The sequence below is a fragment of the Protopterus annectens genome, chromosome 12.part0, assembly GCF_019279795.1.
Source record: "Protopterus annectens isolate FY-2018-M chromosome 12.part0, PAN1.0, whole genome shotgun sequence".
In the NCBI taxonomy this organism is placed as follows: Eukaryota; Metazoa; Chordata; order Ceratodontiformes; family Protopteridae; genus Protopterus; species Protopterus annectens.
Genome location: NC_056746.1, coordinates 835,580,682 through 835,591,376, shown reverse-complemented (window position 1 = coordinate 835,591,376; position 10,695 = coordinate 835,580,682). Strand labels below are relative to the sequence as shown.

Below are 10,695 nucleotides of genomic sequence, written 5' to 3'. Positions count from 1 at the left end.
CAGCTGACAACATAACACAATTACAACTACCACATCTCACTAAAATAACTTGGGAAAACTACTCCAAATTACAAAAAAAAAAAATCCAGAAAAAAAGACATAAATGGAATATGAAGCGGTCTGCTTCTGTGTCAAAAGTAGTACCACAGACTAAGATTTATCACAAAGCATACAGCTGGGCTACTAAGTAAACAAGCTATAAACTATGAATAAACATAAATAAAGTTTTAAATACATGTGTTACTAAAATATGCTGTGTTTACTGCTTTAACTCACAGCTTAAAATACAAATGGTAACAAATAGCACAGCAAACTAGCTTCCAATATCTGGCATATGATAACCAGTCAAACTAAAAACTGAAAGTATCTTAAAATCCTTGAATTATTATGAAAATCAAGAATACCACAAAGACAGTCATTAAGAAACTAGGATACAGTGTTCTGCAGAAGAAAACCGGCACATCAAAAATATTCAGAGAATACTATTTGAACACCTATTGTCTATTTCCTTTAAGGTAAAGTTTTAGGTCAAGAAAACAGGCAAGCTAGCTATCATAAAGGCAGCATACTGACAATGGGTAGCTGGTGCACGTGTAAAGACATGGTGAAAGTGAGGAAACATTAGTACCTTACTTGTATGCAAGCTAAAATACTGACAGGAGTAGGGCAGACACTACTGCTTAGAAACTCACAGATCAGATTCTCGTAAAGAGCTGACTGACCTTTGTTCTGCAGAATATGAAGGTGAGAAGTGCTAACAGTAAATATAGTACAAAAAAAAGCACTCAATCAAGGGTGGACATTAGTTATAGTCAGGTTAGCCTCTTGAACAAAGAAGCTGCAGACAAGTCGCACACGGCTGGAAAGTAAGTCAGAGTTGGACTTTTACTGACAAGATGCAAAAGGAGAGCATGAGATGTACCCTGGGATCACTGGTGATCGGAGTACAGATAATCTGAGATGATATAGCACAGCCCAAGTCTGGCTGAAGTACCTGACAACATGTGTTTGCGTATACAAAGAGTGATATTTAACTTTTCAAAACCGCACGTAGAGTAACAAAACCCTTAATAAAGTGTGTTATTTAGGAAAAAAGTGAAACTGTACGATCTTAAAAGGGCCAGATAACCTGTATACAGTAAGCCCTGTACCTCCTGAATGCCAAATGTCCATAAAGTAATAGAGAAAACAAAACATTCCTAATACTGACAGCACAGCTGATCTTGTTCTTATACCCAAAACACACGTCAATCACCCGTCACCTCACTATTCCCATGTTCACAATGCACAAGGTTCTTAATCATTTATCACTGTGCTGAACAAAAGGTTGATCAGTGTACTGCTTGTCTCATACCAGACCCACAGGTAAGGGTCTTGCAAAATGACAAAGCAATGCAGAGGCAAAGAAAATATCTTTAAATATATTAGATTATAATAAAATGGAACCAGAGACATTGTTATAACCCTGAAATATTAGACAACACCGGTGCATAGGTTATCAAATGCATAAAAATGCTTACCATAACAAATCGAGGTAGTGACACATCTGTAAGGCTTCTCAGAAGAGGTACTACTTCATTCAGACACTGACACACCATTACAATTTGGGAATGACCAAACACAACACTGTATTAAGCATAATAAAAGGAGTGGCTAACAGGAATACAGCCAAGAGAGAGATTTCAGCCAGTGAGAACTGTAAGAGACAAGCTGAGGTCAACGGGCAGGTAAGGTCACAAATTTATTTACAGAAACTAGGAAAGTGAATACAAGGATAGGCAAGTTAATACATAATTTTAAACTGACAAACAAAGCGCTGAGATGCAGGTACATGACGGGGATAGAGAGAGAAAGACGAAGATTCTTAAAGGTTAGACTGTGAAAGAGGGGTGCTGCGATCCTCTGGTTAATCAGGAAACAAAAGAAGGGAAGTGGACATGGCTTCAATGTGAAAAAGAAAGATGAAAGTCAAAATTAAAACTGTAAGGTAAGGAGGACTACGTGCCACCAAACAGGTCAAATATAAATGCAAGTCCAGTGTCAACAACAGATAAGACAAGTAGTACAGCATAGTAGCTCGGTAGTCGGTGCTGATGGCTACAGGTTTCAATTTTGACCTGTGGATAAAGTATGTGCGAGGTATAGAAGACCTCCCTGTGCCTGAGTGGGTTCTCACTGGGTACTCTAGCTTCCTCCCAAAAACAGGCTTGTTGACAAAACTGCCTACATATATGTTATTTATGCTTGCTGTCATGGCACTGGTTGTAGCCTAAAAAATTAACAAATTATTAAAAAGATAACCATAATTCCTCATCCCTTACTGCCTCAACCTGAACAAACTCAATACCATATGCTCACCAAAGTCACACAGAGACCTCATGGACAAGGCCTAGTATGACTTGGTAAAAAACACTCATACCCAACAAAATGTGCTGCCCTACTCTATGTCACAAGGTAAAAGCAGACCACACAGAAAGTCAACCAACACTCTCCCAACTACAACTCTCCACCACTGGCTCTCACCTCACCAGCGCTGAAAGAATGGTAAATAAAGCTCACCTATGTCCGCTTTTGTTCTTGTAAAAAGCAAGCAATCATTTAAAACACAGATGAAATTTGACACTGCTGACATAACTGGAACAGACAAAAAAACATCAAAACAGCAGAAAATATTATACAAATATAAATGTAAGACTGTGCTTTCAGCTACAATCAGCTTCCTTTCTACAGTGTGAAGCCCCACTACACACAAACACAAGCATCTAATTGTAATGTATTTTACATTTTCCTACATAAACTGAATTCAACAAATCTGTCAGCCAGGATGGGGCTTCACATAGTTCAACAGTAGCAAGAATGACATATTACATAGCGGTACAGGCCATCCCTTGTTATTCTACACCTCTCAATCTAGAAGAACAAGTTATGCCCTCAAACGTTATAGCACATTAAGAGCACTCTCTTACTCTTTGAACAACTTTCTCCTGCTTTACAATTCTTCTTGAAAGAAGGTGCTTTAGTCTTAGTAAGTTTACCTAATTAATTAAAAAAAAATTTGATATATATATATATATATATATATATATATATATACATATACATACACACACACACACATACACACACACATATATATATATATATACATATATATATATATATATATATATATATATATATATATAAAATCACCACGGTACTACATGGACCCACCTAGAAAGCAACTCTCCAGACCTTCCTCCAGTTACTCCTTTAATCTGGAGCTACATCTCAAAATCAGACTATTACACCTCAAGAAATAATCCTTCTAATCCTTGACTGCTTTTGTTTTCGACTCGTCTCTCTTCCACACTTTTTTCTTAAGTTTTGAAGACCCTTTAAGTATAAACTAGGAAAAGCCACCCCCACTAAGTCTCTTTGTAAACTACACCCCACCATTCGTAAAAATATCATTTTACTCCAAGAAGTCCTAAAGTATCAGCATGCACGATGCATTGGAGAATAACACATACATCTTTGAGTGTTGTTTTACACAAAAAGTTCGCTTGGAGGTAAGAAGCTGAAATAATGAGCTTTATGCGTGTAACATATCGAGCAGAGAAATTCACTATTAATAGTCTCCAATGCTACACTAGATGACTTTGGGCATTATACAATTAATATAGTTAGCTGAGCACATCTATCTGACCAAGTTAAAACAGACTAACACCAAAACAAAGCAAGTGCAAGCTTCAAGTGTAATGCCACCTTCCAAAGATTTTCGTTTCCATAAAAAATGAAAAAGAAACCACTCCTTCCTCTGCAAAGCTAAAATGTGACTTTCATGCAGCAAATTCTACTGTTACTTATCTGCTCTTTAAGTGGCACGCGTCCACTGAACAAATGTATAAAACTGTTGAAAAACTGGAAACCCACGAAGGATCCATACAGTTCGGTCACACAGTAGGCAAAGGGAAAACAGTAGACTCAACCCCACAACTAAGAGACAAACAGCGTGTGCGCTAAAATGCCAAATAATTTCTTAAAACTGAGTTTATGCCGTTGCTACAGCTGCGAGGTGACATTCTCACGAAATGTGCCCGCCCAGTACGTGTACAACATATTTGCCATCTCTCCTATAACCAAAATGACAGCCCCAACCAATGGACAGCTCCTGAAAGGTGTGCAACTTCCAAGTAACAAATATCTACACCTGGCCACCAAGCCCCTCCCCTCTACTGGCTGGTGAGGGGCGATGGGAGTGGGGATATACTTCACACCACAGTTAACCTGTAGCCAAGTACTGCTCCGGTAAGCAAGTAGATACTTTTACTCTCCGCCTAGCTATACACGGAGGTCAAAACAACAAGACAGGTCGTCCTGCGCATAGAAAAATGAAGAACTGAAAACACACACAAAATACGCACCTGTGGCAGGTCACGGGTCTAACAGCAGGGATGGCAACAGGGAAAACAGGGTTTGCGCTAACAGTGTCACCCCACTGTGACACACAAGGCGGGAAGCCGCCACAGCACTGCCATCATCACTATAAAAGGGGCTTGGGGGTTAATTAATATTTAATAACTGTCCGATGCACCCCGCTGGGTCAGATATTATGGCCCAAACGCTCGGCAACGTCCGTCTGTAAAATGTGAGGAAGGGAGTACTAGTAAGATATGATAGCGAAATCCCCGTTAGACTAAAGCAACTGCAAAAGGTAACTAAGAATGAAGAGGAAAAAAAAATCAGCGAAGCAAAATGGCGACTTTTGATACGAAGGAGGGGGGGTGGGAGAATTAAAAAAAAATCCTACGCTATAAAAGGAGGCCAAAGTCTGAGTACGGTTATGTACTGGAGGATGGAAAAAACATATATGGGTGGGGGAAAAGCCGGACTGTAAGTGGGAAGAGAGAGGTGAGGTCCTCCGTGGCAGCTAGGCATAAGGGCGATTTCTTACCTTGTCCGGTGCGGCGGGGCCGTGCGGGCGGGAGCACCAAGCTGGGTCATGCGCGAGCGATGCTACTGCCGCCTCCTTCTACTGTACAGTCGGCAGCAGCGTGCAACTCTCGCGTTATATGATTTTTATATCTATATATACTGCACGCAACACCCCTCCTCCTCTCAAAAATAGGCAAGAAATTTAGGAATTTTTGTCTGCGGAAGACGAAATGTTGCAAGCTGACGGAGGAGTGGTTTACAAGGTTTTTAGAAGAAATGCCATCTTGTACGGAAGTTGGCCACCGTACTAAGTGGTACCATGGTACCTATATTAAAACAATAAATCACTGATAGAACAGGTTTCAGGTGTAACTTGCACTGCAACTCAGTGATGCATTCAGCGCAAGCTATTCCACTGTTGCTGTTCAGGAAATATAGCCATATAACACTGGCACTGCACCTGAAAAAGTGACATTAATAGACTTGTCATGTAGTTGGTGCCAGTTATACCACTTAATGCGGAAGGGACTTCACTAGCAACGGACTCTGATAACCCCAGTTTAGTCGCTTGATAAGCTGTTTCCTCGAAAGCTCCACTTCTGCATACAGCTCCCTCCCTCCTTAAAAGTTGTTTTGAGTATTGTAAATGAACGCTATAGTACAGCCAAAGTACTATTTTAATGAACTGTAAATTACAAATGTGGCAAATAATTGTAATGTTTCCATATTGCACTCTATACCCATATCCATTTATTTCAAGACCCCACAACAACCCAATCAAACTGTTGTGGTGATGGATTTAGAAAATACTTGTGTCTTGTCAGGGCAGTGTAGCCTCCCTTATCAGTCATATTTATTATACTCCGATTGGGGGAGGGTTTAAATCGCTGTTGTGCTTCAATGGCGTGCAGGATGTACAGTAAGCAGGCATGTAATAAAAGTGGTCTCCATTTCAGATGTCATTCAGGACAGAGTCAGTTCAATCCTTATCGAGTGCAAATGCCCAGTTTTCATTTTATTACTGAAAGTAACAGTCTTAGTTATGGAAATTTAGTAGTGTCTTTGTTCTGCTTATTACATTAAAGTGTATTTTGAGATACATTATCATAGCTCAATACAATGTGTAGAGAAAAGTTCAAATAGTTTGCGCATAAAAACAGTCAAGTTTGCCATTATTCAAGTTTTCACTAGCACAATTGTCCAAATCAGGACTCTCCTGGGCAAAAAAGGACTGTACGTGCAACCCAACCAGTAAATTACTTTAGGTATGTTTAACGTCACAAAAATCCATTTACTTTTCAGTTTAAATGTACATTAACATGATTTCGTTATAGTGACTGCGTGATTCCATCCAGTTAAACGTTTCCACAAAATGAATCCTACTCGGTTCTGCAGGATCCTACTAAAATGACAACTATCTGAAGATACTTTCCACAGATAATAGTGGGTACATGAAGGGTGCAAGCCAAACAATAACGCAGGTCCAGTCCAAGGTTTGATGAGATTCATAAAGCAGTTGCACTTAGCCCAAGTGCCTTTGTCGCTCTAAGTCATTTTTGTGGACAATGCAATCGGTGCCTAGTTGGTAGTAGGGAGAGGTTGCATCATGTGTAGTAGCAGTAGAGCTCACAGTTTAAGAAGTGAAAACACCTGGTTACTAACAAACCTGAAACAGTCTCATTTTGCTTATTTTTTATCAGCTCAGTAGCTGAATTGAAAAATAACAATATGGAATATGGAGCAATTATAAGATATGCGTATTTGCTCACATCTAACCACTGTGAAAATGTATCCTAGTGAAACAGGGACAAAGTACAGATGCCATTCCTGTAATTATAATGCAGTCAAATGATTGGACAGCAGCAGGACTGCTAAAAACATACAGCACTGTGTTATTATGTAAGAGGTATTTTATATATGGGAAATGTAACACCAAGAGTTCTGATTATTGGAGGAAGAGTCAACAAATGTAATTTTAATTGCATGCTTTCTGCTAATTATTTAACTGAATAAGTTAGTATTTAAAAGTAAGAAAAGATACGAGTTGCACAAGTCCAAATGTAACAGAAGTTTCTAAATTATGCTCATATATGAACTTTAATTAACTTTATTTTGCCCTGATTTTTGACAATGCCTAGCAGAACAGTGACCAAGGGGCTTGTGGGTGTCAGAGATGGATCTTCATACCTCTTCTTTGCTTTTATGGTATTAGTATGTGATCCCAAGTCTGAGAAATGAGACATAATCCATATAATCTAACATCAGTGTATAAACTGTTCAGCAGCATTTCAAACATTTAAAAACATTGTGATAATTGATTTTAGTTGTCGCTGTTCTTCTGGGTTTTTTCCCGGTTAGGGGTCGCCACAACGGAACTCCGGTCCGCTAATTATTGGCAGTATATTTTTTTATGGTGCCGAGGCGCCAGCTCGACGCCCAACCTTCAACGAGGGCACGCCCATTCATGCATGTCTTTCCAACGCCACTCGACCGCGGGGAGGACATGCAAACTCCACAAAGAAGGCGCTCCAGACGATAATCGAACGGCAGAACATCTTGCTGTGAGGCGACAACGCTACCGCGGCTTATGATAATTGATTTTTAGTATATTGATAAATTCTAGGTAATGCAAAAAGTCTTAAAAATCATGTCTCATAATTCTGTGAATAACACTTTCATATTGTCAGCCTGTTAAAAGTTTAAGCTTAGTGCAAATTGTTAATTCCCATTGAAGTACATTTTGGTTATGAGTGCCACCCTTCATTATTGTTACCTGCTGCCTGTGAGCATTAAATCAAAAAAGGTCTTGGCTCTTCAGCCATGGACAATTGTGCTACTGCTGCTGAGTTTCTTTGGAAGTTTAGACTCCATATTAAAGCTGTTGTGTTTTTCGGCTTTTCCCGGTTAGGGGTCGCCACAGCGGAACTCCGCTCCGCTAATGATTGGTAGTTAATTTTTACGTGCCAATTTACCAGCCCTGACGCACAACCTTCAACGAAGGTACGCCCATTCACGCATGTCTCCGCGCAGAAGACGCTCTAGCTGAGAATCGAACTGGACAGCGTCTTACAGTGAGGCGACAACGCTACCGCAGCACCACCTGCACCTTAAACAAAACAGACTTGCAGCACAACCTATCACCAGTACTGTAGTAGTCAAGAATAAAAACAAAACCCCACAGAATAGTGTATTATGTGCTAATTGTAAGCTTTCATGCAAACAACACTTCAGCAAACACTACAAAAAAAAAAAAACCCTCATAGAAAAATAATAAAAAGTGGCAATGGCCAGCTCCAACAGGAGAGAGGGATTAAGCCCAGACAGAGACCCTGGCAAGCTGAAGTTCAGTCAGCAGCCAGGATGCCTGCTATAGTGAGCAGGAGAACAAGAGATGCAAAGAGGCAAACCTTCAGTGAAATATTGGGGATATTAAGTTGGTTCTAAGCTGGCCGTTCTGTAGCCATGCCATGGAATGAGGCTCAGAAATGCAGCTGGGTTAGACACATTGTCAAGTCTGAGAGGTATTCTCATCCTAGAGTCCAGGTGGGGACATTTGCAGGCATGGCCTGACAATGTGTGTCAGCATGGGGGGGGGGGGCATAGGGTATCTCATTAATGCTGTATAAATAGGTACAGTGGGGTGAAGAGGCTCAGGCCACTGTGGTGCAGCGGTTAGTGTTGCTGCCTCACAGCAAGAGGTTCTCCAGTTCAATTCTCGGCTGGGGGTGCCTTCTGTGCAGAGTCTGCATGTCCTCCCTGTGGTCGCGTGGGTTTCCGCCAGGTGCTCCGGTTTCCTCTCACATCCCAAAGACATGCTATAGGTGGATTGGACACTCTAAATTGGCCCTAGGCGTGAGTCTGTGCGTGGGTGTGCCTTCTGTGGAAGCTTGGGTGCTGGGCTGGCAACTTGACACTGTAAAACTCCACTGCCAATCATGAGAGGACAGGTGATCTTCTGTGGTGACCCCTAACCGGGAAAAGCCAAAAGAAAAAGGGGTGGAGAGGCTCATAAAGGTAGTTGCACTGTAAGTGGAAGATAATCCCTATCATATCCAAGGAGTAAATGTAAAAAAAAAACACAATGATGTCTAAATCTAGTAATTAAAGACACAATGTTTTAAAGACCTGAACAAAACAAATTTGTGGCTGTAGTTATCTTTCAAACCAAGTGTCACACATGCATTTAATACAGTTTCCCAATAATACCTCTGTACATCCCCTTTGTTCTTTGCCTAGCAATTCCATCAACACACACACTCCTCACAACAACATTAAAGCATGAGACCTTAAAACATTTATTAATCATTCCTATCATTACATTTATTATTATCACTCTTGTGCACTTGTATTCTAACCTTAAATGTATATATTCTCCTGCCTATACAAAAAGTAGGACAGAAGATAAGAGCGGTTATACATACATACAAATATTTCAAGCACAGGCATGAATGCCCTTCTAGCCTGCCAATATACCAGAACAGTTATTCCCATAATAAGTAACCAGACTGTTCTAAAAAAATAAACTAGTGCTTACTTTAATGTAATTTGGTAGTCTATTTCATGTATCATCTGTTCACTCAGAGAACCAATTAGTACACTTCTCATTCCTATAGAATCTTCTACATAGGTTGTCTGATAATTCTCTACTACCTTTTGATAACCCCAAACATTCCCAGAGGTAGTCTCTAAATGCCCTATATGCAAGAATAAGGTCTCCTCTTAAATATCTATATGAGACACCATATAAGTTCAAATATTTTAGTCTTTCATAATAACTTAAATGTTCAGCATGGATGCCCTTGGTATATTTCATTTGTCCTCTTTCCAGTTTACTCATGTTTGTTTTCTTGTAAGGTTTCCAAATTGTTATCCCATACTCAAGTTTATGTCTAATGTAGGTAACAAACAGTGAACCACTCAATTCCCAGACTTTATAAATCTTTTTATACAACCTATAGTTCTATAACTATCATTAACCAAGTGGTTATGTAAATAACATTAACAATGTTGTAATCAACATAGTTCTGTAAAAATATTTATAATATAACATTGTACAACATAATGATACAATCTGTCTACTTAAAAGCATTCAAGCAATATATTTTAAACAAGGAAAATAGCCATATTTTAGTCATTAAGTCCTGGAAAAGAATAAGAATTCAATCTGATTTGCCATTTTAATTCAAGTTCTTCTAATAATAAATGGAGAGGAACACCTTGTTGCTTGTCAGTTATCTGATCAATAACTAAAAACTTGAAATGGTGGTCTTTGAATAAACTAGTATGTTTAGCTAAAGCATTCTCTTGTTTGTTTTTACTAATGGCATACAAGTGTTCGTAAACGTAGGGAAAACCGAACGTAGAAACACTTGTATGCCATTAATTCTTCTTTTCCAGGACTTAATGACTTGTGTTCTATTAGTTGTGTGTTAAAATTGAAAAGCCTAATAAGGTAAAACTTAGGTCCTGTATTAGTATTGTCCACTACATTTTAAACATTCCATATTGAGACATCAATTTTCTTGTCATCGTGACATTTTATTTCTTTAAGTATTACTTACTTTTAAGTTTTAATATGTGTCTGTTTTTATGGGTGTTCGTGGGTACTTTTATTGAGCAAGTTTAAACTTTTTAGTGTTTATGACTTTAAGTAAACACTTAGCATAACTGTTTGCACTTCCACTGTTAATTGTTGGCAATTATGTTTGCACATGACTATTTAAATTACTTGCTCACTCTCATTTTAATTCACTGTTTTCTGAAGAAGTCTACTGATTT

General features: G+C 39.1%; 1 protein-coding gene across 3 annotated transcripts in view; it reads right to left on the bottom strand.

The window, feature by feature from the left end:
• ZNF512B (zinc finger protein 512B) overlaps positions 1–5,101 on the bottom strand; it is a 1,438,759-nt gene extending 1,433,658 nt beyond the window's left edge. For 2 of the 3 annotated variants that reach the window (XM_044089878.1, XM_044089880.1), the window contains exon 1: positions 4,937–5,101. The gene's annotated coding sequence lies outside the window, so the exon portion shown is untranslated. Of the gene's footprint in view, positions 1–4,406; positions 4,898–4,936 lie in introns of those variants that run through there. The other variant, XM_044089879.1, reaches the window with a different exon arrangement.
• Between the last annotated feature and the right edge of the window lie 5,594 nt (positions 5,102–10,695).